At 44.3% G+C, this 27,204-nt stretch overlaps 1 protein-coding gene and 1 pseudogene across 1 annotated transcript in view; one reads left to right on the top strand and one right to left on the bottom strand.

Moving 5' to 3' along the window:
- LOC126412434 (UDP-glucosyltransferase 2-like) overlaps positions 1-27,204 on the bottom strand; it is a 217,492-nt gene that overhangs the window by 140,458 nt on the left and 49,830 nt on the right. The window lies entirely within an intron of this gene.
- On the top strand, positions 19,047-19,164 carry LOC126413526 (5S ribosomal RNA; annotated as a pseudogene).

Here is a 27,204-nt window from a genome sequence, read left to right as displayed (position 1 = left end):
ACAAGAGTGTGAGAATTCTTTTATGAATAAAAACTGCACTCCAGGGGAGAGGCAAGTGCCCCCTCTTGGTGCCTTCCATCTTCACCTTGTTGTTGTTCTGGTCTTCAGTCCTGAGACTGGTTTGATGCAGCTCTCCATGCTACTCTATCCTGTTCAAGCTTTTTCATCTCCCAGTACCTACTGCAACCTACATCCTTCTGAATCTGCTTAGTGTATTCATCTCTTGGTCTCCCTCTACGATTTTTACCCTCCACGATGCCCTCCAATACTAAATTGGTGATCCCTTGATGCCTCAGAACATGTCCTACGTCCTACCAACCGATCCCTTCTTCTGGTCAAGTTGTGCCACAAACTTCTCTTCTCCCCAATCCTATTCCATACTTCCTCATTAGTTATGTGATCTACCCATCTAATCTTCAGCATTCTTCTGTAGCACCACATTTCGAAAGCTTCTATTCTCTTCTAGTCCAAACCATTTATCGTCCATGTTTCACTTCCATACATGGCTACACTCCATACGAATACTTTCAGAAATGACTTCCTGACACTTAAATCAATACTGGGTGTTAACAAATTTCTCTTCTTCAGAAACGCTTTCCTTGCCATTGCCAGTCTACATTTTATATCCTCTCTACTCCGACCATCATCAGTTACTTTGCTCCCCAAATAGCAAAACTCCTTTACTACTTTAAGTGCCTAATTTCCTAATCTAATTCCCTCAGCATCACCCGACTTAATTAGACTACATTCCATTATCCTATGCTACTAATTTTCAATTTTTCATAAGAACCTTATACCAAGCTCAATGAACTAAAAATGAATGGTTCCCAAAAAATGAGCGATCACCAGTGAACTAGTTCCCAAGGATGAACGACTTCGCCCTTCTCTAATGCACACTGTTGTGACGCACTCAGCAATCAAAGGAAAAACCAACCATATACTCGTAAACTCTGCAGCTGCTGTCAGACTTAAGAGCTCTACGGCCACTGTCAGAATTAACAGAATCAAGCGACGGGCATTTGCAGCCCTGGTGAGAGAGTGTGTACGTTATACGTAATGGTGGCCACGAAATTACTATCGCTACATCTGAAGATGTCGTCGAACCTATTTGCTGGATCCCGTGCCTGGGTACACAGCACTACCTGGGCTACCTGGGCGCTAGCTGAGTGGACCGAACAACGAACGAAGCTTCGCCGAAAAATGACCACGACGACGCGGCCAAGATCTTAGACGCTGTAGCCTATTCTGTGCTCGAGAAAGGTCTGGATTTTGTACCAGCACCTCAGACAGCACCAATCCGACATGTGTTAGCCAGGTCAGAACTGCCACTCTTATAACTTCCCAGTGATGTTGCGGAAGAGAGCCACATGCCGATTTAAATTCGAGCTCCGCTTAAAAAGTGCAGTATCACTACAGCCGAAACCTGAAGACAGACAAGGACCTCGTCATTTTACGTGTCTACAAGAGTAATGAGACTGTGCTCATCTCACGAACTGAGTGCAACGAATCTGCATATCGAAAGATAACACAAAATCCGACTGGCAAAACTCTAGACCTCCTCGAGGCGATCCGATCGGTTTTGCCGTGGGCGCAACCGATTCCAGCGACATTGCTGGTGGGTTACTGGAAGGAGCGAGGAACGATTCTTGAGCAGCGCGACAGAACGGGAAGCTGGCGAGAGGGCTGCGAGGTGGCCCGGAAAATTCTGGTGCCGGTAGAGGCTCTGTGCGCGGATGTCACGGACGACGTGAGTGGACGAGCGAGCACCGCGGGCCTGGCTAGACCCCTTATTTTGGATGGAAGCAGCGTTCGACGTGCTGTGAGGTGCGAGGTGTTCGATAGCAGTTTGGGATCGCTGTTTCTACGGTGAGCAGGACGTTTGGGAGACTGCGCTGGCGTCGTGGCTCGTTAGACATGTTATGCAGTGCCTTCGCTGTAGTCGATGGATTCTGACTTTAGATCCTTCTGGACGTTTCAAAGCTGTAACTGGTAGAGCTAATCTCACATTACGATCTGTTCAACTGGTTGCTTGTACATTTCTCCGCTAGGCGTTGAAATTGTGAATGAAGCTACTTTGGCAAGGTTGACGTATTTTGCCCTGAAGTATGACATATGGTGAAAGAACCATTTTGGTTTACTGTGTTCTTGTCCACTGTGTACGTTGCAACAGTTTATAACGTGCCAGTACTGAAGTACATCTTACTTGAGTTAACTACTTTCATGTTGTGTTGGCTTAAGAACTAACACCTTGTTACTAGAGGAGGCCGAAATGCACGTGATTTAGCTCACGCAGGCTGGAGGGAAGAACTATACTGACGTGAGGTATGGCACATGACAAGGAATTAGAATTCAGAAAGCGGACGTAGCTAGTTTGATACTTAACTTGAATCCATTAATGATGAACGCCGCTCTTGATGGTACATGATTCACAATATCAATAGTAACTGAACATGGCGCCTTGCTAGGTCGTAGCAAATGACGTAGCTGAAGGCTATGCTAAACTGTCGTCTCTGCAAATGAGAGCGTCTGTAGTCAGTGAACCATCGCTGGCAAAGTCGGCTGTGCAACTGGGGCGAGTGCTAGGGAGTCTCTCTAGACTAGACCTGCCGTGTGGCGGCGCGGCGCTCGGTTTGCAATCACTGATAGTGGCGACACGCGGGTCCGACGTATACTAACAGACAGCGGCCGATTTAAAGGCTACCATCTAGCAAGTGTGGTGTCTGGCGGTGACACCACATTTCACTTCTCCGTTTCTTCTAGAAGCCTGTTTATATTCTGTGCACTAGTTTTCCGTGCTCCCATGGGATTGTTTTGTAAATGTAAACAACCCGCAGCAGGTTTGTCTGCTCTTGGCCAGCCAATGGGATATTCTGTCTCTGGACTTATGATGTTTAAATGAGTCGGATGCTGGTACACGAATTTTCCAGGTTTACGAATGGTTCAAATGGCTCTGAGCACTATCCGACTTAACTTCTGAGGTCATTAGTCGCCTAGAACTTAGAACTAATTAAACCTAACTAACCTAAGGACATCACACACATCCATGCCCGCGGCAGGATTCGAACCTGCGACCGTAGCGGTCGCTCGGTTCCAGACTGTAGCGCCTAGAACCGCACGGCCAGACCGGCCGGCCCGGGTTTACGTTTTCGAGGTTATTTTACTTCTTTGTTTTTACTTCGTGTTATTGTAAACAACTGCCAATGAACAGCACCCGTTTGTTGATGACAGCACATCATTCTTAAATTGGAAGTTACGTGATTTTGTTACCTCCTGTAATGTACTACTTAAAAGATGGTTAACGCTTACCTTACGCTGTTACCTAATGGTATTCGTTAATGATAAAAATTTCTGGTAAATACTCCAGAATTTCTGGTAAATACTCCAGAATTTCTTTAATAACTTCATGTTACGGTAAGGACCCATCGAGATTTGTTTTAACGTTATAATATCGTATGGTGTTTGATGGACGAAATTGTTCTCCTTTAAAAGATAACTGTAAGTTAATACTTCCCGTTTGACTGTATCACCGTTTTACATTAATGTTATTTCTACTCGCATTTGATTCTGTGTGTTCTGTTTTTTTAAAGAATAATGTATATTTTTTGAGTAGCGAGGAATGAAAGCTTCTACTGTAACAAAATTTGCGTTGGTAAGTCTAAGAACTTGAGTGAATATTCAGCAGCTTTCCACACCCCGCTTCCTACCCAACCAGCTCAATTGGTGTGAAATCTTAATCGAAGGCGGTTTCATTCCTCAAGAGGAGTTCTATTCCGACTAACGTAATGTAGGGCCTGCGCCAACACGCTGCTGTTCCCCCAAAACTGTATGGGCAGCCAAAGACTCACAAGAACGCGCTCGCTGTTCACCACCATCATAAGCAACATCGCTGCGCGAACCCATTGTTTCGGTATACATCTTACTTCGCTGTTGCGACCACACGCACGCAGATGTAATCGTCATATTAGGGATTCAGAGAATTTCACAGGATGCCGGAAGAAACTTCAGCGACAACTATTGTATCTTTTGGTGAGCTTTGACGTAGTAATCTCTACAAGACACGTTAGAACTTATTAGCAGCATGTTCGGGAAAGGCAATGTGGTACTGTTTAAACACGCCCTTACCTCAAACTACAGCCGTAGGAGAAATACAAAACTAATCACTTATCCACTACGTTACCATGCTGCAATGCGATCGGAACAGTTAGTTAAGGAGAACGAGTACGTTAATAAAAAAAAGCAAAATGAAAAAAAAACTTTTAGTGTTGCAGTTATGTATGTTCATATGTGACTTTCCTGAATACTCTCTCTTCTCCTCTTGTCTGACAAAGCCTGGCTAGAAAAATTGCTTCCGTCAGTGGGGTATCATCCAGATGCCAATGATACAAAGACCGTGTTAACTGACTTCTGCCCCCAAACTGCCACTAAATGGAGACCTTCTTTATCCACTGTGATCTGATAAAGTTATACGCCCAGAAGAATTTATGTGAGCGTCGTTGACAACGTTTGTAATGTCAGGAATGGGACAAAGCCCTTTATGACAACCACCGTTATGAACAGCTGTTACATACAAACTATGCAGCATGCAAAATTCGCACATCTCCTTGATTCACACATATCACTGGTCCATCAACGGCGGAGGAAGAGTTTTCTTACAAAAGACTTGTGGAGTCATTCTGTGCTCAGACACTAATTAACAGCTCGGCATTAGCCTTGTTAGCAGCGAGCGGTGAGTGGCCAACGGCGGCTGACTCTGCGCCACCAGCGCGAACAACAACAACAACAACAACAACAATAACATCGGTTGTATACTCCGACCATGTGAAATGTGTGCCTCAGGTCACAAGGGATTATTTTTGAACATACTGGGTGACAATTATTGAACTGCATGAAATAAAATCGTCACAACTTTTGAACGGTTTGCGTTAGGACGTTCAGACTGCACCGTTGGCCGCGGGGCATGATGCGAATTAGTATGCGCATGTGCACGCGCCTTGTTGTTGTCGGCCATTTATACATCTACATCTAAATCCACATGATTACTCTGCAATTCACATTTAAGTGCTTGGCAGAGGGTTCATCGAACCACAATCATATTATCTCTCTACCATTCCACTCCCGAACAGCGCGCGGGAAAACGAACACCTAAACCTTTCTGTTCGACCTCTGATTTCTTTTATTTTATTTTGATGATCATTCCTACCTTTGTAGCTTGGGCTCAACAAAATATTTTCGCATTCGGAAGAGAAACTTTGTGACTGAAATTTCGTAAACAGATCTCGCCGCGACGAAAAACGTCTTTGCTTTAATGACTTCCATCCAAACTCGCGTATCATATCTGCCACACTTTCTCCCCTATTACGTGATAATACAAAACGAGCTGCCCGTTTTTGCACCCTTTCGATGTCCTCCGTCAATCTCACCTGGTAAGGATCCCACACCGCGCAGCAATATTCTAACAGAGGACGAACGAGTGTAGTGTAAGCTGTCTCTTTAGTGGACTTGTTGCATATTCTGAGTGTCCTGCCAATGAAACGCAACTTTTGGCTAGCCTTCCCCACAATATTATCTATGTGGTCTTTCCAACTGAAGTTGTTCGTGATTTTAACACCCAGGTATTTAGTTGAATTGACAGCCTTGAGAATTGTACTATTTATCGAGTAATCGAATTCCAACGGATTTCTTTTGGAACTCATGTGGATCACCTCACACTTTTCGTTATTTAGCGTCAACTGCCACCTGCCACACCATACAGCAATCTTTTCTAAATCGCTTTGCAACTGATACTGGTCTTTGGATGAGCTTACTAGACGGTAAATTACAGCATCATCTGCGAACAACCTAAGAGAACTGCTCAGATTGTCACCCAGGTCATTTATATGGATCAGGAACAGCAGAGGTCCCAGGACGCTTCCCTGGGGAACACCTGATATCACTTCAGGTTTACTCGATGATTTGCCGTCTATTACTACGAACTGCGACCTTCCTGACAGGAAATCACGAATCCAGTCGCACAACTGAGACGATACCCCATAGGCCCGCAGCTTGATTAGAAGTCGCTTGTGTGGAACGGTGTCACGTTGCACGTGAAAATGCCACCGTACGCCGGGAAGCCTACTATGCGAGCAATAATACCAGCGCAATTGCGGTTCAGAGGAAGTTCGCGACCAAGTTCAGGCTGAAGACAACCGCTCCAAAAGTGCTAATAATCGAGAATTTGATTCGCAAGTTCGAGAGAACGGATAGTGTTCATGATAGTGTTTCCCAACGTCGGTAGTCCAAAAAGAGTCAAAATGCCTGAAAACATCGAGAAGACACGCATTGTGTTTTAAACCAGCTCCACAAAATCGATCAGATGAGCTGCACAAACGGTGGGAATCAACACGGAGGCACTATGACAAATTGTTGTTGAAGGCCTGCTTCTCTTCCCACAAAAAATTCAAACCCATCAATGATCACCGTGTCTGGATGGCTCAGTGAGATGGCCTAGTGAGCGGGAGTCCCGGGTTCCAATTCCAGTGCGGCAAAAATTTTCAACTCTCCCCACTGATTGCAAACAACGCCCACTCGCAGCCACTGTATGTAATTACTTTGAACTGGGATACCCAGCTTCGCCCTGGAGTTGATATGAAATTGTGTGGTAGTTCGAATAAAAGGATACGAGGTAAAAAGATTTATTGATAATATATACTAACTGTGAATGTATGCTTTCCCGGCGTATACAGCTGGCGAAGAGTTCTCGGGCATCCAGGCGGGTGGCGATGTCTTCAAACTGCGACGTTTCGACGAGTGACATACTCATCATCTTCTGGCGATGTGCCGAGACTTTGCGGATGCCGGTCCCTTTATACCTGCGGTGTGCCCCCCACCACCTGGCCGCGGGAGGCTGGGACCAGCGGTGACGGCGGGCGGGTTGGAGGGGGAAGCGGGTGCGCCGTTCGTGTCTCCGTCAGAGCATTCTGGTCGCGTCTCGTGAGCTGGACGGTTCTTGTTGCGTTCCTGGCGTACTGCGGCTAATGCTGGATTCCAGGCCGCGCTCAGTTGATAGCCTTCGTCCCTGTTCACAAGATTCTCGTGGACCCGTATTTCTATTGATTCTTTAATGACGCTATCCCAATAGCTCCCGGCTCGGCACAGCACCCTGGTGTTTTCGAAATCAAAGGTGTGGTTTTCTTTGATGCTATGTTCAGCTATAGCAGATTTCTCTATCTGTCCAAGTCGAACATGCCTGATGTGTCCCTCGCACCTTTTAGAGATGCAGCGCTGCGTTTGACCAATGTACTGCACACCACATTCGCAGGCAATGCTGTATATACCAGGTGTGTTTAGTTTGAGTGGGTCTTTAGCTGAGCCCAGCAGCTCTTTCGTCTTCGGTGGTGGTCGGAAGACGGTATTTATGTTCGATTTTCTTAATAGCCTCCCGATTTTGGCTGATGTGGGCCCCAAATATGGAAGAAAGGCGAGTCTCTTGTTAACTTCCTCTTCCTCTCCCTGAAATTTGTCAGCCTGTCTCCTCTTGAAGGCCCTGCCAATCTGTGTTTCACTGTACCAGTTTTTCCGAAATACCTCTCTTAGGTGGTGTAATTCTTCTGAGAGGCTTTGTTTGTCACAAATGACGTGCGCCCTATGTACCAAGGTGGTCAGTACTGACTGGCGTTGCGCCGGATGGTGGCAGCTGGTTGCATGGAGGTACAGGTCTGTGTGCGTCTTTCTTTTATATACTGAAGGGCCCAGCGTGCCATCCGTTTTCTTCCTGATCAGTATGTCCAGGAATGGAATACAGCCATTCTACTTCCATCGTGAAGGTGATATTTTCATGTATGCCGTTTAGGTGGTCCATAAACTCCTCCAGTGCCTGCCTGCCATGCTGCCATATCACGAAAGTGTCGTCCTCATAGCGGAAGAAGTGCCTGGGTTTACGGTGAACAGTTTGTAGTGCCACCTCCTCAAATTCGCGATACCTGGAGCAAGGGGAGATCCCATGGCCACTCCATCCACTTGTTCATAATGCTCTCCATTGCACTTGAAGTAGAGTGTTAGAGGATACTTGTGAAACTTAGTACACTCCACGGATAGTGGCACGCACTGTGATGCATTATTGAGTTTTAGTGCCGCAATTCTTTGCCGTGGACTCTTTATGGCATACTCCTTCCCCAAGTCACACAAAGAACCGTGTCCACATCTAGGTTTATTACAAGGAAAGGACACAGCTGAAACTTGAGCCATATGCTGTGCTGCTGTAAAACTTTTCTTTACGTAAACGAAGCAAAGATGCATCCCATACTCCGTTTTACTTTATGCATAAGGAATTGAAAAATGGCTCTGAGCACTATGGGACTCAACTGCTGAGGTCATTAGTCCCCTAGAACTTAGAACTACTTAAACCTAACTAACCTAAGGACATCACAAACATCCATGCCCGAGGCAGGATTCGAACCTGCGACCGTAGCGGTCTTGCGGTTCCAGACTGCAGCGCCTTTAACCGCACGGCCACTTCGGCCGGCTTAAGGAATTGAAAACCACGGGTTTTGGATATGCATGTTTTTTCGCTATGCAGATATTTCGAAACGATTTCAAGAAACCGGATGTCACTTCGGCGATTTGCAAGTCCCTAACCAGTTATCAAACCTGGAGAGGTAGAGCTACAGTGTAACGTGGAACCCAAGCTACGTTTCATTTTTGGCGAATGTCCACGTCATTGAGAGGTGGATGCTAGGTTAAAACGCAAAGCGAAAAAAGTGACCCAGCTGGGATTCGATCCTACAACCTTTCGGATTCTGTGCAAATGTCTTAATACTTTTTCTGTATGTATTTTTTTCCCTGGGGAGTAGAAAAGAGATGAAAAAAAGATGGAAAATTGGCACCGCCACTTTTGCTCTACATAAAAAAACAACACTTCAGGCGTTGCCCCTATCCTACTCCTAGTACGACTAACTTAGAGCTATGGTTCAAATGGCGGTGAGCACTATGCGACTTAACTTCTGAGGCCATCTGTCGCCTAGAACTTAGAACTAATTAAACCTAACTAACCTAAGGACAACACACACATCCATGCCCAGGAAGGATTAGAACCTGTGACCGTAGCGGTCGCTCGGTTCCAGACTGTAGCCCCTAGAACCGCACAGCCACTCCGGCCGACCTTAGAGCTATGAGGGGGCGACAAAGGATAACTGGAAGGAAACTACAGGGCAGACATGAAAATTAAACATATTTAGTTTTTTTATTCGTTGACTGATTTATTTATTTCGTTTCTTTTACTTATTTTTATTTAATGTTCATTTATCTTTATTTTTTATATACACACATCAAAAAAGTTTTGCATCACCCCAGTTCCCAAACTCCTGAAGAAAGACGTTGACTGTGAGTACTGCATCACAGACACAGTCCCTTTGACTGTTCAGAGATGCCAATAAACCCGCCCAACGAAGTAAACAATCATGCATGAGCAGCGCCTGTTAGACGGAGGGGTCCGACAGCCAATCAGTTCCAGTCATTGTGTTGTCTGTAGTTCAACCATGTCTAGACGGTCAATGCAACGGTTCTATCGCGTCCTCTCAGCAAGGGAAGTGTCCAGGCTTCTCGGAGTGAATCAAAGCGATGTTGTTAGGACATGGGGGAGATACAGAGAGACAGGAACTGTCGATGACATGCCTCGCCCAGGCCGCCCAAGGGCTACTACTGCAGTGGATGACCGCTACTTACGGATTATGGCTCGGAGGAGCCCTGACAGCAACGCCACCATGTTGGATAATGCTTTTCGTGCAGCCACAGGACGTCGTGTTACTACTCAAACTGTGCGCAATAGGCTGCATGATGCGCAACTTCACTCCCGATGTCCATGGCGAGGTCCATCTTTGCAACCATGACACCATCCAGCGCGGTACAGATGGTCCCAACAACATGCCGAATGGACTGCTTAGGACTGGCATCACGTTCTCTTCACCGATGAGTGTCGCATATGCCTTCAACCAGACAATCGTCGGAGACGTGTTTTGAGGCAACCCGGTCAGGCTGAACGCCTTAGACTGTTCCCTGCAGATGTGGGGTGGCATTACGTGGGGCCAATGTACGCCGCTGGCGGTCATCGAAGGCGCCATAACGGCTGTACGATACGTGAATGCCATCCTCCGACCGATAGTGCAACCATATCGGCAGCATATTGGCGAGACATTCGTCTTCATGGACGACAACTCGCGCCCCCATCGTGAATAACTTCCTTCAGGATAACGACATCGCTCGACTAGTATGGCCAGCATGTTCTCCAGACACGAACCCTATCGCCATGCCTCGGATAGATGTTTGTGGACGATGTGACCCACCAACCACTCTGAGGGATCTACGCCGAATCGCCGATGAGGAGTGGGGCAATCTGGACCAACAGTGCCTTGATGAACTTGTGGATAGTATGCCACGACGAATATAGGCACGCATCAAAGCAAGAGGACGTGCTACTGGGCATTAGAGATACCGGTGTGTACAGCAGTCTGGACCAGCACCTCTCAAGATCTCGCTGTATGGTGGTACAACACGCAATGTGTGGTTTTCTTGAGCAATAAAAAGTGTGTAAACGATGTTTATGTTGATCTCTATTCCAAATTTCTGTACGGATTCCGGAACTCTCGGAACTGAGGTGATGCAAAACTTTTTTTGATGTTTGTAAATGATTGCCTTGAGGAGTGGGTTCTGCGTCGGCCAGCATGTCCAAACTTCTCTTCTTGTTGAGTAGACGTAGATTCCCCTTTTCGGTTCTGTTCGGTTCGGGTAGGTACAGATCAGTTTTCAGTTTCTCATGGCCTGGAGGTTCCAGCTGCGAGGCGGATCATTTAAGATACTCCCTAAGAAATTGGAGAAGTGTTGCTGATAGCGTCGATTACGTGTTAGGACGCAGTGTCGTTCGTAGGCCGAGGATACTGACACCGAAAACATGTGACAGTTGTTTACTGTCGGAGGTGGTGAAGCAAGCGCTACGACAATAGCTGTGGGGGATCTGTAGTCACGTGTTGCCAACATTGAGTTTGTGTTCTGGATTGAGAGAGGATTCGTCACAGATGGGGCGTCAGGAGTGGTCGCACCATATGATTGGACACAATGTGGAAGGGCAACATCAGACATCCAGTCGTCATCTCGCGAGGCCATATGAAGGAGGACGTTGTCGGAGGGTGTCCGTCGGCGTTTCTTGCGCTTCCTGGGCGACTAACGTAATTTTCCGAATCAGAATGTGGTCGCCCATCATCCGACGCTATAAAGGCAAAAGTTGGCACAACATCTAGTGCGACATCCATTGTTCGAGCAGCATCTTCCGTCACGGTGGATGGTCCCAATGCGAACACTTGGGGTGATGCCATGCTGGTCTCGTCGTCGTGTTGTGGTGCTGTGGCTGGCCTTGACAAGGCTTCAGGCGTATCCTGAAGTGGCGTGGCAGGATTCTACGCTACCGTCGCGTAGGTGACAGGTAGGGATGTGAGCGTCGATGCAGAGGTCGCTTCACGCAGCGGTGTCTGTATCAAATGTTGGCATAAATATTCAGACTGGACGTGTCCTTCCTGGCCACATCCGGAGCTTTCGTGGCTGGCCGTCATACATGACGGTGGCCCGCACACCGCCACTCACCAGGCACGATGGAAAGTGTTTCGTCAGCTCAGTTTCGACCTGCTGGAGGCCATTTAACACTGGTGGGTCGTAAATGTTTGCCTACTTCTACGCGAGGTGACCCATGACGTTACCATATGGTTGGAAAGCAGCAGTGACCACTTCTTGAGGTACCTCGAATGGGAGTTCAAACAACCACAAGGTTCGGAGACCGAATCCTGCATGGCCCACAGCCACTGCACTTACATGTCCAGCAGAGTGTTTAATTTTAGTCCCGCGGCATGTTGTTGGACAATTTCAGCGCATAGCGCCTCCGTTGACATCTTCATGTATACATTTCCTGTGATGAAAAGACGTATTCCGATGACGTCCAGGGAGTTCAAACGCAGATCCTTTCGTATGAACTGTTCAACTTCACAGGCTCTTGGTCGTGGATGTTAGGCCTGAAACCTTACTTTTATCGTCGCGTCGCGGTAAGAGTGCGCCATGGGACAATTTAGGTTAAGTAGTGTGTAAGGGACTGATGACCTTAGCAGTTAAGTCCCATAGGATTTCACACACACTTTTTTTTTTTTTTTTTTTTTTTTGAGTGCGCCGTGAGGTACGCTGTTAGTGGACTCACAAACACCGCGACGAGGAAGTAAACAACTATGAGAGCGAAGCGCTGGCCGGCCTGTGGGGCTGTTCCGCGCGCTACCATGGCGTAGAGTCGACTGTGCATCAAGACCACCACCACACCAGATGGGAATGTCGTCGCGCTTTCCACTCTCTCTCTCTGTTCCTCTCTCGATTTATGGCGGCTGCTCGCTAGGTGACAACGGCGCCGTTTTCACGACTTGATTGTAATAGATCACAGTTCATACAGTTTGCAATAAATACTTATAAATTGGTCAAAACACCTTCCTCGTGAATTGATGTACACTCCTGGAAATGGAAAAAAGAACACATTGACACCGGTGTGTCAGACCCACCATACTTGCTCCGGACACTGCGAGAGGGCTGTACAAGCAATGATCACACGCACGGCACAGCGGACACACCAGGAACCGCGGTGTTGGCCGTCGAATGGCGCTAGCTGCGCAGCATTTGTGCACCGCTGCCGTCAGTGTCAGCCAGTTTGCCGTGACATACGGAGCTCCATCGCAGTCTTTAACACTGGTAGCATGCCGCGACAGCGTGGACGTGAACCGTATGTGCAGTTGACGGACTTTGAGCGAGGGCGTATAGTGGGCATGCGGGAGGCCGGGTGGACGTACCGCCGAATTGCTCAACACGTGGGGCGTGAGGTCTCCACAGTACATCGATGTTGTCGCCAGTGGTCGGCGGAAGGTGCACGTGCCCGTCGACCTGGGACCGGACCGCAGCGACGCACGGATGCGCGCCAAGACCGTAGGATCCTACGCAGTGCCGTAGGGGACCGCACCGCCACTTCCCAGCAAATTAGGGACACTGTTGCTCCTGTGGTATCGGCGAGGACCATTCGCAACCGTCTCCATGAAGCTGGGCTACGGCCCCGCACACCGTTAGGCCGTCTTCCGCTCACGCCCCAACATCGTGCAGCCCGCCTCCAGTGGTGTCGCGACAGGCGTGAATGGAGGGACGAATGGAGACGTGTCGTCTTCAGCGATGAGAGTCGCTTCTGCCTTGGTGCCAATGATGGTCGTATGCGTGTTTGGCGCCGTGCAGGTGAGTGCCACAATCAGGACTGCATACGACCGAGGCACACAGGGCCAACACCCGGCATCATGGTGTGGGGAGCGATCTCCTACATTGGCCGTACACCACTGGTGATCGTCGAGGGGACACTGAATAGTGCACGGTACATCCAAACCGTCATCGAACCCATCGTTCTACCATTCCTAGACCGGCAAGGGAACTTGCTGTTCCAACAGGACAATGCACGTCCGCATGTATCCCGTGCCACCCAACGTGCTCTAGAAGGTGTAAGTCAACTACCCTGGCCAGCAAGATCTCCGGATCTGTCCCCCATTGAGCATGTTTGGGACTGGATGAAGTGTCGTCTCACGCGGTCTGCACGTCCAGCACGAACACTGGTCCAACTGAGGCGCCAGGTGGAAATGGCATGGCAAGCCGTTCCACAGGACTACATCCAGCATCTCTACGATCGTCTCCATGGGAGAATAGCAGCCTGCATTGCTGCGAAAGGTGGATATACACTGTACTAGTGCCGACATTGTGCATGCTCTGTTGCCTGTGTCTATGTGCCTGTGGTTCTGTCAGTGTGATCATGTGATGTATCTGACCCCAGGAATGTGTCAATAAAGTTTCCCCTTCCTGGGACAGTGAATTCACGGTGTTCTTATTTCAATTTCCAGGAGTGTATTTATTAGTCAAATATGGCTTCTGAGATTAGCCTCCACGTATATAGATGGCTCTGAGCCCTATGGGACTTAACATCTGAGGTCATCAGTCCCCTATACATATACAGACTTGAGTTTTATATAAAGGGTGAGAAAGCTCGCTTGGAGATGAGCTTACGACGCCTCATCCAGATTGAAGACTAAGGATTATCTAGAAAAATCAGATCGGCTTCATTTTGAAAATACATGTAGGAAAATTAGGAGCTGGTAACACTGTCCCCTGGTGCAGCGCATCGGAAAGTAGAGAGAAAAGTGTATCACCCCACCCTACCGTACCAGCTGTCGTGCATCACTGAGTAGACTGATGGGACATCAAACTTACGTCAACGACGGAGGATACGATTCGAATCCTTCTCAGGCTGCTTTTTTATGTGGGTACCACTAAAAGAACTGTTTCAAAACGTTTGGAAGAGCACAAGGGCAATTATAGGGGAGGAGAAAGGGAACGATCAGCTGTTGCGGAGCATGCTTTCCAGCCAGGTAACCACCAAATTCGTTTCGAGGAGACGCAAGTACTAGCGGCCACAAGCGGATATTACGAAAGGCTCTACAGGGAGGCAATCGAAATCGCCAAACACCCTAATAATTTCAGTCGAAAGGAGGAGGGCGTGAAATTAAAAGGTATATGGATGCCGGTGTTGAAGAAGATGTGTACCACCCGTCCACCACTGGGTGATGGCAACGGCGATCGACGGGAGCGGACAGCGGCCAATTGCACTGACGTTTTCAAAACACGTGACGCCACGCCTCGGCGAGGGAGCGCGCGGACACGGAATTTAGCGGCAGTCAGTAGCGAGCCAGTGGGTGTGTTGGACCTTCCATCGAGCTACAGACCCCTTGAAGATGTCCTCCGCAGACGGGGACGAAACATTGGGAATTGACACTGAATTCATCAACCGACCACGGCATAACAGCCCGGATACTTATAATGGACATGCTTTTTTTTTTTAATTTTTTCCACATCCATTCCCTAGTTCTCGCCGTTTGTAAGTAATTGTGTCACATGATAATAGCCTATCACACAACAGTGGGATACATTAAACTTCCAGCATATGTCTACTAACTGCGCAGTGCACAACCTAATTGCTCCTGTCAGCTTCATGTAGGATGGCTTCCCGATGGAGAACGCACACAATGAATATGTCGATATGCGTTTGGAAGTGGATGCAGCTGATAATCAAGCTCCTGCTGCTGTTCTTGCGTAAGCTGGACTGAACCCTCAAAGGCGCCTTCCCGATAAGAATGTTTTCGGTGACTGGAGCAACGCCTTCGGGAAACCACTAACCTTCGTCTGCAACTAATGGACAGAGGTCGTCGCAGGACTAAACGTACTCCACAAAGAGAGGACGCGTTTCTTGAAACCTTTCACCAGTCACCTCGGCGGTATTGCAAGGAAGTTGTAGATATCGCACAGGATGGTTGTTGAACTACTGCATGACGAAGAACTGAATCCATGCCATTACACGTTAACTCAACACCAGCAACCAGACGACGAGTACATTTTTGTGAATGGTTTTTGCATCAAGTGGAAGTTAACGAACATTTTATAAATCACGCCATATGACTGACGAATCTAGCTTCACTCTTGAAACTATTTTCAACTTCCACAACATCCATTACTGGTGAGAACACAGCCCACATGTCACCAGTTAGAGTGACTTTGGAATAAAGCTGTGAGCTGGAATCGCGGGAGGAGTGCTTCTGGCCCCTTAACTATTGTCGGGCAACTACTGCCAATGCCTGACATATTGGAAAACGTTCCAGTTGGTGTTCGGCAACAGCTACAGTTTCACCACGATGGTAGACTACTACGCTTTGGAAGGAATGTGCGTAACTATTTAAATGATGTGTTTCCAGGGAAATGGGTTGGTCGTGGAGGTTCAGTGATCTGGCCTCCACGTTCCCCGGACCTTAATCCAATAGATTTTTATTTGTGTGGATACTTAAAGGAACAAGTTTATATTACTCAACCCACGGATGTAGGCGACCTAACAGCTCGCGTGCATGCCGCTTCGGCTATGGTGGACGCAGGTGTGTTTCGTAGGTCGAGCAAAGTAAGATCCAGTGATTCGTCAGGTGATTGCAACTGCAAGGTGGCCGCTTTGAACATCTTCTCCAAAGCAAACGTTGCTAGAACATGTACGTACTGGCTCTGTGACGATAAGCCTCGACGTCAAACGCACAGATTGCAATTACTGTGTGTAGCATAATGTGCAGTCCAGCGTAGCCTACCTATTGTATTTATTCTACTGTACTGGACGCAGACGATGCTACTATATCCAGTATTACATTCTGTTGGCTTTTGTTTAGACGAAGTAAAGTGGTTGTTTAAGGCTGTAAGAAGTCCCCCATTCATGTTATGTCTTAATGTTTAAGTATAAGTAACAGCAACAGATACAAGTACACGAGGAAAGCACTATGGAGGTGTAAATTGGAACAGGCTGATATTTTAACTGAAGCAAAAAGTTCGGCGCGAACGTGATTTGAATATCGGATAGTCTGTATAGTCATTCCCCACGGCATTGCCTCGTTTCACTGAGTTAATGGCACAGATACGGCACAGCACCGAGATCATGCTCCTTGTTCTTGGGCGCACTGCACGCAGTTACACCGCTGCCGGAGCCTCTTTTTATAAATCGCATTTCTATTAAACCTATTGGTGGGATTAGATTTTGCTAAATACGCTTTTCTCTTCAACTCGGATGGGGAATCATATTGTGACCAGTATGTGCGGGAGTTTTCCTTCGTCCTGTATACAGAGATTTGAGGATGAGAGTGCTCAGCGACATGCACCACACTTTATCCGTTACTTTAAACATTTTCGAGCGTTTACCTCGCTGGTGCCCCTTACAATATAACGAAAGGAAAACACGTTTAACTCCTACGACATTTTTCCTCTCCATGTAGTAATAGCCTCAGCATCGGGAATGACGTTTTAATTTATTACTTCTTTACTACTAACTTTATTCGTAGTTTATCCCCATGTACCACTGAATATTCCTACAAAATTCAGTCTCAACGTTTCACAACGCTGATAATAGGAGTTGAAGCAGCTATCAACTGACAGACGATCGAATCAGAATACAAAAGAAGTTAAAACAGTTTCTCTGGCAGACATAGTGGCTCACTACTGATATAAAAGGAGGGAAAGAGTCACCCACTCTTGTCCAAGCAAAAATATTCGAGTACATGCCTGATTGCTAGTATATATATCAAACAAAAATGTTACTTAAGGAGACACGATCACGAAGAACTCCCATAAGGAATGTGTTCAAATGAGCAAACGTCAGGTACATTTTATAGACAAACTGGTAGAGATAAAGGCCCGAAACTGTTACAGAATACCGACTTGAAATCGCATAAAAATCGTGGCTGTATGCTACCAGTAATGTTTTTTGTCCTAAAAGAAAATATAACTTCCTTACAATCCTTGGAGTTTAAAAATTACTTCTTGGTGTCACTACAGCTCACTTTTTTATCAGGTTAATCACCGATTTACTAATAAGGGGTACTGAAAAATTTGATGTCTTTATCTGTGTTAGTTTCTGAGTAACGTGTGGCAGAATAACTAAAAATGTAGTATTGACAAACGCTGTGTTAAAGTTTTATATACAGGAAACTAATGTACATTACCATACAGGCACACTATTAAAACATTCCAGGACTATACTGTGGCTGAGATTCACTTTCTTTATGTTATTTTTTCTTTTCTTTGATCTTTTGGATTTCGTGGCCTCCTTGGTACCATTTCTTGTAGAAAGTTCAGCACACCAGATAGGTCCATGTCGACGCATTTCATTTCCCTTGCATATAGTTACCATCCTTTGCTCCCAACAGCAATAAGACATCAGTCTTTTTTGACGCACCAACACTGAATCACATCTTTGCATTATCAACCCGAAACTTAATTATTTCTTTTCTAACAAGAAAGTTTTTGGTGGCCGTGCCTACTGACAGAATTCAAACTTTAATTTGGATTCAGAGCTTTATCATGATGACAGTTTTTCAAGAGCTCTTGTTAGCTAAGATCTCAGAAAATGAGTTTGACAGTAAGTAGAATAGTTTCTAGAATTCAATGCTTATTCTTTTAATTGGAAACTGCAACTGGGTTATTGAATTTGCACTAGCTGTCAGGGATCCATGGGCAGAGGTGATGCTGTAGTTTTTAATTAATTAAAATTTTATGAAAGAACATAGACTAGATAGGTCTTCTCATTGCTTCCACATTGTTGCAGTTATTACTAATTACCATACCATAATAATTCCAAAGCCCTTCCATTTCAAATTTTGTCAGGCCCCCTCTACCACCTTATTCCAAATTTCCATACCATAATAATTCTAGATCCTGTAAATTTCAACCTTTATCAGGCCCCCTTTACTACAATTTTTTTTCCTTACATATCTTCAGACGTAGTGATCCCATTATTTTCTGTACGTTCGGTATAGCCATAAGTTTATTAATTTTTATTGAAGGCAATGTAGCTTCTATCACTTTCCAATGAGCCTTATTATCACCATCCGCCAAGACAGTCCGCATACAGGACACCCCTTGACTGCTTAGACCTAGATTGACCCTGGCATATGCGTTGCTTTTAAACTTGGTTGTTACTCTGCGTTTGGTTTCTCACGGTTATTAATGTTATGCCATAATTCTTCCTCTTTCTAGTTGTGGCAGCAGCGGTGTGTATCGATATTTGCACCATATATCTTCGGTCTGGTGTTTATAGTGCCGGCTTGGCAGTGTGCAGCCAGTCAGTCGGTTGGAGTGGATCAGCAAGCAAGTCTCCGCGCGGCGCAGTCAGCCGGGCACGCTGACGGTCTGTATGCGGTGTCGGAACATGTGGGAGCTTTTGTCAATGGGTCCCTGAGTGTCTGATGGTTGTGTTGCCGGCGGATCGAGTATAATTGGGTCGACTTCTTGTCTCACCTAAGCGGACGTTAAGATTTCAAGGGCAGACTGACCCCCAAGAAACTTCTGAGTGCTGTTGCCTATAGTGCCTTTCTTGTTGGCGTTTAATTGTGTATTTTTAATGGCTCATAGCCGATGGTTGGAATTTGTATGCTTGTAATTGTATTTTTGGCAATGGCCTTGCCGCAGTGGTTACACCGGTTCCCGTCAGATCACCGAAGTTAAGCGCTGTCGGGCGTGGTCGGCTCTTGGATGGGTGACCATCCTGGCCCCCATGCGCTGTTGCCGTTTTCCGGGGTGCACTCAGCCTCGTGATGCCAATTAAGGAGCTACTCGACCGAATAGTAGCGGCTTCGGTCAAGAATACCATCATAATGACCGGGAGAGCGGTGTGCTGACCCCACGCCCCTCCTATCCGCATCCTCTTCTGAGGAAGACACGGCGGTCGGATGGTCCCGATGGGTCGTTGTAGCCTGTAGCTGGAGTACTTAATTGTGTTTTTAAAATCAAAGGCCTTCAGAAGTTTTAAAAGTAAGTTTTTCTAAATTGGGCAAGTCTTACATTGTTTGAAGCTTGGGCCTTCTGCCAGTTGAAAATTTGTTATATTGTTTTAAAATATCGTCCTTCAGCCGCTTTAAGTTTTAAAGATCTTACTCATCAAGTATTACCTTTTGGAAGATAAAGCTGTGGGCTTTCTGCCTGTTGAAAATTTATCGTAGTTGTATTGTTCTTAAAATGATGGGCCTTCAGCTGCTTTAAAATTTTGGATTCTTACTTATCAAGTCTTACATCACTTGGGCTTAAGCACTATTTAAGGTTAAAAGCTTTGGGCCTTCAGCTTTCGAAAACTGGTTGCAGTTTTTTTTAACAAAGGCCTTCAACTGTTTTGGAGTACGGTTTCTTACTGGTCATAAAGCTTGGGCCTTCTGCCTATTGAAAGGTTATTGTAGTTATGTCGTTTTAAATTTATTGGCCTCCAGCCGCTTTGAAAAACAGCTTAATCTATCTGACTAGTCAATTCTTACATTGCTTGGCATTAAATATTTTTTAAGGTTAAAGCCTAGAACCCTTTGTCTCAAAAAAAAAAAAAATAAATAAAATAAAATAAAATAAAATAAATAAAAATAAATAAATAAATAAATATAGCAGTTGTATTTAATTCACGGACCTTTCGCTGTTTTAGAATTAAAGACGTTTTCTGTCGATAGTCAAGCTTAGAAGTTGCGCTGTAATGTTTGGACAACTAAACAAAGTGTTGTTTGTAGTGTAACTGACAGCCGCTCATTCTGGCCCCCTTCCACAATTCCTACTACTTGTCCTGTCCTGCAGGTTTAGCAGGGCGTCTCTGAAAGCATCTAGAAACTTTTTATCTGAGGCTGACTTTACCTTCAGTATTATTCTCTTCCCTCTGTTCGTAATTAGCGGTTTCGCTGTTTATTTTCATATATTTATTTACACGTAACCTGGGCTTACACCCAGACTTTCTTATTCTGCCTAGTGTGATTATAACATTTCACAAAAGCGCTTTAGAACATTCCAGTTGTATCGCAGAAACATAAAAACAAACATGAGAAGTTGAGAATCCATAGTCACTAATGCAGACAGGCTGGCAAACATTGAAAGAAAAATTCCCTCTTCAACCGAAATAAGAATAGCTGTGAGACACAAATAGTTGCTGTACTGTGATCAATTCTCAGCAAGACAATGCGAAAGTGGGCGTGGCACATAGTTACCATGCGGCACGAAAAAATTAATAAGTCAGAATCTAATCATCAAATTTGAATGAAACAAATGACACTTTGTAGCCAAATAACAACAAGGTTTTTTTTCGGTCCTGTTCGCCACTGTGTCCCTTAAAGGCCTACGGTAAATATTTAACATTCAGATAGATCTGGTTGGTTTATCCCGCACCACAAAGGATGATGTAGCCCCTCTGTGGTACATTGAAAACACTTATTATTTCAGGTTGGAGTACAGACGAAACAATAATTAAAAATACGCATTACATTCGTTCAATCATTACATAAAATGTTGGTCCTTATTTAAACCAATAGCCAATCTACCGCACAGTGTAAAACACACCATGTCAAAAGGACTAAAAACTAGCGGACCCTCTGCATCGTTAATAAGCTCGGGTGTTAACTTTCAACGAAGTTTTAGGTTAGCGGTCTCGGCTAGCTTATCAATATGCTGTACGCGAACGTAGACTTTTCTGGTGTATACTACTGATGAAATCTTCTAGGGCTTCCATCCGGGGGTCTGCATAGAAATTCCGCGATGTTTCGATGAGTGTCATTCTCATCATCTTCTGGAGAAGACGAAACGCCGCGGAATTTCGACGCAGTTACTCGGATGGAATCCCGAATACATCTGATGTGGTTAGCAATAGTTGAAGAATTAAATGACCATGTTCAGTTATCCTTGATTTTCTCTTGACGAGTACGTTTAAAAAAGCCTAACACCACAGAAATCACGATTTTTCAACGAGTCAAAACGCAGCTTTCAAGAATATTTATTGTTCTCGCATAATTTCCGGTAGCACACGACGTAGTTACAGGCTTCACATGTCTGAGCCTGTTCGTCGCTCAGGCCTGGCCAGGTGTTTGCCCACTGGAACATGGCTTCACAGCTCACGGAGTGGTAACGGCTAGCAGGGGACAGCCAAAACTGTCTCTCCTGGATTCACACTTGATCGTACGCAGCAAAACTTCACCGTCTTCTCTGGTAATGGGAGGAGGCCTGCAGGTACTGAGAAACTTAGTTTGCAAGTTACAAATGTTGGATGGACCGAGGGGTACTTAGCGACGCACGATGAAGAATTTCTACGCTCGATCGCATTTCATCTACCCTATTGTCTACACGACTGCATAACGTTCAGAGTCAAAGGCAGTACACTATTTAGGTAACCAGATCCTGAAGACACGGTTTGGAAATGCCATCTACTATTAAGGCGTTACCCTGACGTGGTACTGCCTGTTATAGCACTTTACATCTAGATCGATTGTTGTACCGGATACAATAACACTCGTCGGTACAGTGATGGGTTCTTTGCTTTACTCTTTTAGGGTTCAAATGGTTCAAATGGCTCTGAGCACTATGGGACTCAACTGCTGTGGTCATAAGTCCCCTAGAACTTAGAACTACTTAAACCTAACTAACCTAAGGACATCACACACATCCATGCCCGAGGCAGGATTCGAACCTGCGACCGTAGCGGTCGTGCGGTTCCAGACTGTAGCGCCTTTAACCGCTTGGCCACTCCGGCCGGCTCTCTTTTAGGGGACGAGATGATATTGCAACTCATAAAATATCAGATCACTTTATTGCAACTCAAACAAGATGAAATATTTAACATCATAATAATTAATGTCCACAGGAATGCCACAAGTATCCATTACTGTCACTGAACATTAATCTGTCATCTGATACAAACAAGATACTAGTCTCTTCTCACTGGCAAGGCAAACTCGCCACTGCACCCTCATATTTAGTGGTAAGATGGCCTGGTAGATAGCTCATCAAAAACTGAACACAGATCAAGCATGAAGAGAGGTAGAAAGTTTACTGAACAGTGAACGGTCGAAGCTCAACGGAAGGAATGTCAAGGTAAGTTGAACACCGGAGGTATCGCAGTTAAGTGGTCACGGTGCTGGACTGTAAACCAGCCTAGCCTGTTCAAAACTCTGTCGTACCATTTATTTTTATTTTATTTTTTCACAAGATTATGAACTGTCTGTCCAGTCATTGAAATGCTGTTCTCTTTCTGTAGTCTTGGCAGCTGTCATACTATATATTGGTTATAGAACATGAGTCATGTGGTAAGAATACATTAGTATGTGGCCCCACATTCCATTGTTGCCAGATGTATCCAACATGGCGGCTATGATGTCATCCAAGATGGCGTCATGTAGACTTGGCAACAGCACATGATGTCATTCAAGATAGCGAGCTTTGGTGGGATGTTTGAATTTTCGTGGGAAGATAGGTCAATTGGGCTACCTCCACTAACCTAACCCTCCAGAAAAAAATTGGTGGGAAATTCAAATTCCAGTAGGATAATGTGTCACACCACGAAAATGGCGGGAAAATAGACCAATTGGGCTACGTCTACTAACCTAACCCCCCACCCCTTAGAAAATGGCGGGAAGCTCAAACTCCAACAGGATAATGTCTCGAAAACTGTACTTGCCTTTATTATTATCATTTATTATCATTAACTATCATTTCTTATTTATTATATTTATTATCATTTATTATTATTTATTCAAGATGGCGGATTTTGGCAGGAAGAAAACCAATTGGGCCACATCCACTGAACTACCGTTATGACCTTAAATGCTCCTGCACATTCAGTCTTTGCTGAGCTGTCATTGTCAAACCATTGTCATGTGTTCGATCATTGAGATGAATGTGGGGATAGAGCACGGGAAAATAGGTCAATTGTGCTATGTCCACTAACCTGACCCGCCAGAAAAAATCGGCGCCAAATTCAAAATCCAACTGGATAATGGCTGTAAAACCATACTTGTCTTTATTATTATTCATTATCATTTATTATTATTATTACCTTTCCTTTCTCAGACTTTAGGTCTGATTAGGAATGAAAGTGACGCGGACCTTGATCAAGCGTCACTTCCTTTTAACTGTACGGTATATGTTACATTGCGTTTAAGAACTTTCAGGTAATTGAACATGTATCAATAATTACGGATTTCTGAAGTTGTATATATAAGTTTGGATGTAGCTGTATTGCATTGATGTACTGGTGGATATTGCGTGGTATGACTCCTGTAGTTGAAAGTATAATTGGTATAATGTCAACTTTATCCTGATGCCACATGTCCTTGACTTCCTCAGCCAGTTGGATGTATTTTTCAATTTTTTCTCCTGTTTTCTTCTGTATATTTGCTGTATTGGGTATGGATATTTCAATTAGTTGTGTTAATTTCTTCTTTTTATTGGTGAGTATGATGTCAGGTTTGTTATGTGGTGTTGTTTTATCTGTTATAATGGTTCTGTTCCAGTATAATTTGTATTCATCATTCTCCAGTACATTTTGTGGTGCATACTTGTATGTGGGAACGCGTTGTTTTATTAGTTTATGTTGTATGGCAAGTTGTTGATGTATTATTTTTGCTACATTGTCATGTCTTCTGGGGTATTCTGTATTTGCTAGTATTGTACATCCGCTTGTGATGTGATCTACTGTTTCTATTTGTTGTTTGCAAAGTCTGCATTTATCTGTTGTGGTATTGGGATCTTTAATAATATGCTTGCTGTAATATCTGGTGTTTATTGTTTGATCCTGTATTGCAATCATGAATCCCTCCGTCTCACTGTATATATTGCCTCTTCCTAGCCATGTGTTGGATGCGTCTTGATCGATGTGTGGCTGTGTTAGATGATACGGGTGCTTGCCATGTAGTGTTTTCTTTTTCCAATTTACTTTCTTTGTATCTGTTGATGTTATGTGATCTAAAGGGTTGTAGAGGTGGTTATGAAATTGTAGTGGTGTAGCCGATGTATTTATGTGGGTGATTGCTTTGTGTATTTTGCTAGTTTCTGCTCGTTCTAGAAAGAATTTTCTTAAATTGTCTACCTGTCCATAATGTAGGTTTTTTATGTCGATAAATCCCCTTCCTCCTTCCTTTCTGCTTAATGTGAATCTTTCTGTTGCTGAATGTATGTGATGTATTCTATATTTGTGGCATTGTGATCGTGTAAGTGTATTGAGTGCTTCTAGGTCTGTGTTACTCCATTTCACTACTCCAAATGAGTAGGTCAATATTGGTATGGCGTAAGTATTTACAGCTTTTGTCTCGTTTCTTGCTGTCAATTCTGTTTTCAGTATTTTTGTTAGTCTTTGTCTATATTTTTCTTTTAGTTCTTCTTTAATATTTGTATTATCTATTCCTATTTTTTGTCTGTATCCTAGATATTTATAGGCATCTGTTTTTTCCATCGCTTCTATGCAGTCGCTGTGGTTATCTAGTATGTAATCTTCTTGTTTAGTGTGTTTTCCCTTGACTATGCTATTTTTCTTACATTTGTCTGTTCCAAAAGCCATATTTATATCATTGCTGAATACTTCTGTTATCTTTAGTAATTGGTTGAGTTGTTGATTTGTTGCTGCCAGTAGTTTTAGATCATCCATGTATAGCAAATGTGTGGGTATGTTCCAGTAATATTGTATCCATAATTTGTATTATGTAGCATGTTGGATAGTGGGTTCAGGGCAAGGCAGAACCACATAGGACTTAATGAGTCTCCTTGGTATATTCCACGCTTAATCTGTATTGGCTGTGATGTGATATTATTTGAATTTGTTTGGATATTAAGTGTGGTTTTCCAATTTTTCATTACTATGTTTAGGAACTGTATCAATTTAGGATCTACTTTGTATATTTCCAATATTTGTAGTAACCATGAGTGGGGTACACTATCAAAAGCTTTTTGGTAATCAATGTATGCGTAGTGTAGTGACCTTTGTTTAGTTTTAGCTTGATATGTCACCTCTGTATCTATTATCAGTTGCTCTTTACATCCTCGTGCTCCTTTGCAACAGCCTTTTTGTTCTTCATTAATAATTTTGTTCTGTGTTGTATGTGTCATTAATTTCTGTGTAATGACTGAAGTTAATATTTTGTATATTGTTGGTAGGCATGTTATGGGGCGATATTTTGCTGGGTTTGCTGTGTCTGCTTGATCTTTAGGTTTCAGATACGTTATTCCATGTGTAAGTGTATCAGGGAATGTGTATGGGTCTGCAATGTAACTGTTAAATAATTTAGTTAGATGTGAATGTGTTGAGGTGAACTTCTTTAGCCAGAAATTTGCTATTTTATCTTTTCCAGGGGCTTTCCAATTGTGAGTAGAATTAATTGCTTGGGTGACTTCATGTTGCAAAATTATCACTTCAGGCATTTGTGGTATCATCTTGTATGCCTCTGTTTCTGCTTGTATCCACCGTGCATGCCTGTTATGTTGTACCGGGTTTGACCATATGCTGCTCCAGAAGTGTTCCATGTCTGTTATGTTTGGTGGATTGTCTATTTTTATGTGTGTGTTATCTATTGTTTGGTAAAATTTCTTTTGGTTGGTGTTGAATGTTTGGTTTTGTTTCCTTCTATTTTCACTTTTTTTGTATCTTCTAAGTCGTTTGGCCAAAGCTTGTAGTTTCTGCTTCTTTTCGTCTAACTGCTCTATTGCTTCTTGTTGTGAGACTTTACCTAACCTTTTTCCTTTTTTGTCTGATATTTCATTTCTTATAAATTGTGTTAGCTGTCCGATGTCTTTTCTCAGTTTTTCTATTCTGATCTGTAGCCTGTGTTGCCATGCTGGTTTTGTGGGTTTCTTCTGTGTGTTGGTTCGTTCTGATCTCTGCCTAGTGTGTATATTTAGTGTAGTGAGTGCTCCTACATAAACCAGTAATTGTAACTCTTCCATAGTTGTGTATTCATTTATTTTGTTGTGTATGATTGTGTTGATATTTTTTATTGTTGTTTCGACTTGTGGGCTATTTGGTGGTCTATGCAAGAATGGTCTAATGTCTGTATTTGTGTCTTTGTATTCTATATATGTCAACTGAAATTTTTCTTCTATATCTAACATGTGTGTCACTTCATGTTCTATTTGTGCTTTTGTTGGTGACTGTCTTAAGATTTCGTTTTCCTCTGATTGTTTAATTGATGCGTGTTGTTCTTTGTTTGTTTGCTCTGGGATGTTTGAGTCAATTACTGTATTTTCTTCTTCTTCTGATTGCACATTATTTTGTTCCAGTATTTGTTGTACTTGTTGTTTGATGTTTTCTAATTCTGACTGGGGTATCCTGTTATTTTTTATTACTACACGAATCTGATCAGCTAGACGTTGTTCTGTTAAAAATTTTATTTCTGGGTATCTGGTAATAAATGTTGTGTATACTTGTGATCTGTATCCAGTTGTGTTGGTTCCTAGGTTTGTTGCTTGGTAATAACAGAACATGAGGTGTCGATTGACTTCATCTGACCATCTCATCCTCCGTCTTTGTTTTCCTTCTAGGGTGGTTGCAGGAAGCATATCCTGCAAAACACCTCTATTTGGATTTAAATCATTTTCCGTGTGGCTAGTAGTGTCGTTACCATTGTGGGCGGGCATAGGGTTCAAGCGTCGTCCCCGACCATGACGGCGCTTGTCCGAGGCTTCTTTAGTTCTGTCCTGAACCAAGTAATCACACTAAAAGGGGGGTTAGCCCTGTTAGTGGTTTGTTCTTTTCGTCGCCTTTTACGACTGGCAGAACATACCGGAGGCCTATTCTTTTTCCGGGCCTCCACGGGGGCTTATTATTAT

The sequence above is a fragment of the Schistocerca serialis genome, chromosome 7 (genome assembly GCF_023864345.2).
Source record: "Schistocerca serialis cubense isolate TAMUIC-IGC-003099 chromosome 7, iqSchSeri2.2, whole genome shotgun sequence".
Lineage (NCBI taxonomy): Eukaryota > Metazoa > Arthropoda > Insecta > Orthoptera > Acrididae > Schistocerca > Schistocerca serialis.
The sequence above is the reverse complement of the archived record's forward strand: the minus strand, read 5'-3'. Positions and strand labels throughout refer to the sequence as shown.